This window comes from Alosa sapidissima, chromosome 6, assembly GCF_018492685.1.
Source record: "Alosa sapidissima isolate fAloSap1 chromosome 6, fAloSap1.pri, whole genome shotgun sequence".
NCBI lineage: Eukaryota > Metazoa > Chordata > Actinopteri > Clupeiformes > Clupeidae > Alosa > Alosa sapidissima.
Genome location: NC_055962.1, coordinates 10,078,550 through 10,084,549, shown reverse-complemented (window position 1 = coordinate 10,084,549; position 6,000 = coordinate 10,078,550). Strand labels below are relative to the sequence as shown.

The window sequence follows — 6,000 nt, the reverse complement described above, 5'->3', positions numbered from 1 at the left end:
TTGACATTTACTTCACATAATATTGAGTAATTGTTTGCCCTCCAGTTTTGTTTCTTCACTTTCTGCCTTTTTGAGTCACGGGGAAAATTGTGCAGCTGTTTTCCACTTCCCGACCCTGCACTGCAGTCAGACAGGCAACAATTTGGCATTTTTTAAATAAATAATTGTATTTTCTAATAATTTAGATATGGTTTCCTCTGTTCACTGTGTAATATGTAAATGGGGATCTGCTGAATATTGGGATGAAACATGGCGTCCATGAAACACTTGGAATCAATCACTAACGGAATAGCTCAGAACATTTGATTCCGTAGTTGTCGCAACTCTATCTATAAACAGCTCTGATCTGCCTGCAAATTCCTGCATAACAATTCAACAGTGAAAATTGGTAGGCTATAGGCCCAGGGCATCTCAGATTTGTAAGAATAGCAGGGCCTTCAGTGGCAGAATCCTTTCACAGAAATAAATAAATAAATAAATAAATAAATAAATAAACAGCCAGCCATAGGTTCAACATTTAGATGCATTATAAAGACACTATGAAATGTATTATATTCATCCATCGTTTTTTTTTAATTTACAATTTATGTTGCGACAAACATGACAAATTTATTATATTCATCCATCATTTTTTTCCTTAAATTTACAATTTATGTTGCGACAAACATGACAAATGTATGATTTGATCCTTTTAAAACACTCAATAGTTAATGCATTCAAACCTTTGATATCTCAAAAGGTGATCTTTACAACTTCATGACTGATGACAAAGACTGACTAAGAGTGAGCTTTGTAGCGATCGACAGCATTTGCAATCCAGTAGTAATATTTGCTAACTTGTAGGTAAATATTGGGCCTCCTTGGGACTCCACACTTCTTTGTTATGATTCGAAGCCCTCTGACATAGTGTCTTCCAGTGGTGGGGACATAGCAACTCAATGGTCCACCAGTATCGTCCTGGAGACAGATAAAAGTATAATATAGTGTAAATTATATATACAGTTGAAACCAGAAGTTTACATACCCTTAGCATACACATGCTAAAGTGGACTAAAAAGAGGAATAAAAAATCATCTTTTAAAAATTGATCTTACTGTCTTAATGAAAAAAATTCTGAAAATATTTATTCATTTGTTCAAACAAGTCTTAATGGTTGTACAACTTTTGGTTGTTGGTTGCAGAGGTTTTAATACATTTTTAAACTGTACAAGCAATTTCACCAGCCAAACAAAATTTCTAAAAAAATAAAAAAATAAACAAATAAATTTGTTTTGGTAAGTATATCTGAAAGTGAAACTATATAACGGAGAGAAATTTTGTAGTTGACCCTGGTATTAAAAGTAAATTATGAATGGTTGCACCACCTGACGATGCAGTCGCGCCACTTGACTTTTGCTACTAAATTTAAATTATACAAACATTTTCTTGGACACCTATAAAGCCTTTGGGCTTTGCTAGCAAGTTCATCCATTAAATTTTCCAATACAATAAAGGCCTCTAACACGGTCTAAAATGTATGGTTACTGGCGAAAAGTTTGTGTGGGTTGTCCAGGCCACATTAGGTGTGCTTGGTGCAAGAAGGTGGGCTTTATGTTTCTTAATCTGTCATGGGTGTGTTTTGAATGTGACATCCTTTAAACCAATGAGAGTGACATCTGTCCTTCCCTTTAACAGCAAGCAACGTGACTTCAAACAGTGCAATGAGTGCAGCTCATTGGCAAAGTGAAACTAACTTCACCGTGGTGTCAGTCAACGACAAAACAGTTATACACAGTTAATTACTTTCACTATTGACTGACAATGGGCGACCATCGAAAACATAGCCTGGAAAAAGCAACACTTACCCCAATAATGTTCGAATGACTGAATAAAAAACATTTATCCTGCAGAGGAATTACTGCTTATATCTTGTGACAGTGCGTCTTCAGCTATGCTTCATATTTGCCTCTCGCCTAATCACTTTTATCCGTCATTACCAATTTGCAAATGATGGTGAATAGCTGGGAAGGAATATGTGAAAAATCATGAAGACTGGGAAGAAAAGTTTTTGATTTTTGCCAGGGTGTTAGGTATAGGCCTAAGGTCCTATGGATACAAGTTGGGGTGGCCCCCCTAGTGGCAGTTATCCATAAAAACCAAAATGGCCCCCGCCGAAAAGAGAAAAGGTTATCTCAGCTTCCTTTGGTCTTAAATTGTTGTATAATGTATTTTCTCTACTTTGTTTGATACAAGGAAAACAATTTTGATATGTTCTTCTTATTTTAAGTCCATTTCCATGTAGTATCATAGTCATATTTAGCTCATCAACTGTCAATATCTCTGAAAAAGTCACATTGAAATATTACTCAGGCCCCTAGACCCATATGTTACCTCCAAGGTATGTTTTTCTTTGTTGAGTGGACAGGTCACTATCACTATAGTGTCAAAAATCACATGTTGTGACCAAAAGGACCATTGTTGAGGCCTTAAATAAACACAGATTCAGAACTATGCCACAGTGAAAAGTTACAGTATATTAGGCTTTTCACCATGTTAAGGATCAATATTATATTTTAGTCAAATAACACAAAAAAAAAACAATTCATACTTAAACCAGAGACTTTCTAATGAGGAGACACAGCACTCAAAAAATCCTCCATAGAAATGCATGAGCTTAGTTTGTAACGGCAATACGGCTGTTGTCTACGCAATTCAGTCAATGAAACCCGGAAGCTTCTTTTCACTCATAGCCTCAAATCCCTGGATTCAATCCCCCCGACCCATCATGCCTTATTCCAGCATGGAAAGCGTGCCCTGCACACATTAAAATGTAGGGTCTGGGCACTCACCGTTCGCAGTGCTCAGTCCGAGGGGCGGGATAATCGATTGTCTTTCAAATTCCCTCTGCACGCAATAGGACCACGTTATGCGTCCCATGCGTTTTCCCACCAGCGGAGCTAGTTGGCTAGTTCAAACTTTTGCCAACTTAAAAAAAGCTTAACTCGTGTCACACTGTTCGCCAACCGCAACATCCATCTTCTTTGTTTTCAAGTAGCAGGGAATTCAAGCCAAACCGTTGCAACTCTGCCATCAATCATTATGTTAAGCCCGCCTAACGACTCTATACACAATTTAATGGTGAAAAGCCTAATATAACATTTCACTGTGGCATAGTTTGGAAGTTGTGTTTATTTAAGGCCTCAACAATGGTCCTTTTGGTCACAACATGTGATTTTTGACACTATAGTGATAGTGACCTGTCCAATCAACAAAGAAAAGCATACTGTACCTTGGAGGTAAAAATATGGGTCTAGGGACCTGAGTATTTCAATGTGACTTTTTCAGAGATATTGACAGTTGATGAGCTAAATATGACTATGATACTACATGGAAATGGACTTAAAATAAGAAGAACATATCAAAATTGGATTCCTTGTATCAAACAAAGTAGAGAAAATACGTTATACAACAATTTAAGACTAAAGGAAGCTGAGATATAACCTTTTCTCTTTTCGGTGGGGGCCATTTTGGATTTTATGGATAACTGCCACTAGGGGGGCCACCCCAACTTGTATCCATGGATTTTTGAAAACCTTAGGCCTATACCTAACACCCTGCCAAAAATCAAAAACTTATCCAGAAGTGCCAGAAGTTCATGAATTGCATCCTAGCTAGAATAACTACTCATTGCGAGATGTTTTTTGTAATATCTTTATTCTAATTATGTTTACAATAGTAATCGTGTAATTTGTAATTTGCATGGATGTGTGCTGGTGTGCGTTTGTGTATGAGAGAAGCACCCGCCCATATTACTGTTGATAATGCACTCTTAAAATAAAATATAAACAACTCGCCATGGATTTCTGACCAGGTTTGTCTTGGTCAGTGGCATAATTTGTTTAAGGTATTGTACGATAGCGAATTTTAGACAACGCGCCAGACCTCTCCTTAGATCGTTAATTGCCACACCCTAGCGTGTTCCTCAAAAAAAGAGACGGGCATGGCGAAAAAATCGTGTCTAGGATAGGAATAAGCTTTGCGTTGTGATGATTATAGAATTTTGATTAATAACTTTTTCTTAGTTTTGTATTGATTGTACAACCTGACATGTAGAGAAAGTAGCTATTTTTTATCAATATTTTAGAGAGATTTACAAGCGTTTCACTTACCGGTAAAGGTCACTTGGGGCCCTCTTGATGAGGCAATATTAGTCTTTTCTCTCCTCGATTTAAAATAATCATTCTATGCGGTTGCACCGCTCTGATATTTCAGATATGCAAATTTCAGGAAAAAAGTTTTTTTTTAAATGTTCAAACAATTTAAGAGCTAATAAACTAGTACACTTTGTTTATTTGAATGGTCCATAAAGTTATGCCCCCATAATTATTTTTAACTTCCTTACCTTTGAAATTCTATTAATACTATTCAAATAGTGCTAATTTGCTCAGATTTTGAGGGTTTGAGATGACAAAACAGAACACATATATCATTTGTATGACAAACAGAACAAATTATACAGGTTTTATAGAATAAAATGATGCTTGTTATGAATCATTTCAAATTATTTTAGGCTAAATCAAAGTAATCAAAGGACTCAGACACTTAAATCTCCATGTCACATCATTGACCCATATACACATATTACACAAACACACACAAGATACACCAATGGGGTATACTACGAATCTCGATTAGTGGGTTAGCAGGTATGTTGCGCTCAAAGCCAGGGTATGCTGTGACACAAAAGTGGATCTGTTTTAGCGTCGCTATATCACCATGGTATCTTATGCTCGCAACTAAACCTGGTCGGGAGGAGGTTATGTGCTAAGTTATAGCTCAAATCGTGTAATCTACCGCCCACTGACCAATCAATTGTATTGAAAAAAAGTTCTCACGTGAAGGATTCTGTCATATATCTTACAGGTGGAGCTCCGCCTCTACACACATTTTGGATATCATATATGCGCTTTAATAGTGTTGTGCGTGCAAATATGCCACTATGGACGTGCATACCATACAACATCTGATGACAGTCGATTTATTTGATGTTATAGGCTAGACGCTAAAAATAACCGCAGTGTAGATTACACTATCGCTCATAAATGCGGAAGTAATTGTTTTTTAATATAGGCGGCATAGGCGCCTATACCGTGGGTGCTCCGTCGCTCGAGCACCCACGGAAAATATCGAGCACCCACGTGTGCCAGCTTAGTCCTGGCTAAATTTACATTAGTTTAAAATCAAACATCGCAGTTGATGTTAAATTCAGCATCTCTCATAATGTGATTGGCTATGTTGCTGTCAATCCCCTACTTCATATCCTAACCACCAATGAGAGCGTCTCTCGTATGAAAATTCCTGACACTTCCCACCTGAAGAATTAACGCAAGGCCTTGTCGGGTCTTCAGCCCCGAACGTTTAAAATAGCCCTGAATATCATTTTAAAAGTAGTCTGACAAAGCTTATTGTTTTGTGACACAGCTAAACACTGGTACCTCATAGAATGTCTATAACATAGCCTATTAATGTGATGAGGTGGTCGCAACTCGCAAAAGTAAAGCAGATAGAAAGAACTCTAGCCTACAACACACAGACAGCTTCATGCGCAGGGGAGAGAGAGCGAGCGCACAGGTGTTTTATGATTGTTGGCTTCTGATGGTATCTTGCTAATTCACTGAAGAAAGACTTATGATTATGTATAGAACATTCTGAAAAGAAAAGGAGTAAGGCAATGAGGAGCAATGCTATAGTGGAATACTCATGTTGCTGTATCAGCAGATGAGAAGAACCTGAGAGTGCCACTGACGACGTGACTGCCTCATAGGCTCACAGGTTGGTGAAGGAGAAAGCTACATAGCTGAGCCCAGTGACTATGCTTTTGTGAGAAGGCACACCATTCATAGGCCTAAGAATATCCCTGGCAGACCTTTACAAAAAATATGATACCATACATGCCTTTTACACCAGTGTAGGATATGGCAAAGTTTGAGAACCACTGCTTCCACTTACTGTCAGCTAATG

At 37.7% G+C, this 6,000-nt stretch overlaps 1 long non-coding RNA gene across 1 annotated transcript in view; it reads right to left on the bottom strand.

The window, feature by feature from the left end:
• Window positions 1–506: 506 nt before the first annotated feature.
• The window catches only part of LOC121711106, a 35,180-nt gene continuing 29,686 nt past the window's right edge, over window positions 507–6,000 (bottom strand). The window contains exon 5 of the long non-coding RNA XR_006032242.1: window positions 507–957. This is a non-coding gene — a long non-coding RNA (uncharacterized LOC121711106). The remainder of the gene's footprint in view (window positions 958–6,000) is intronic.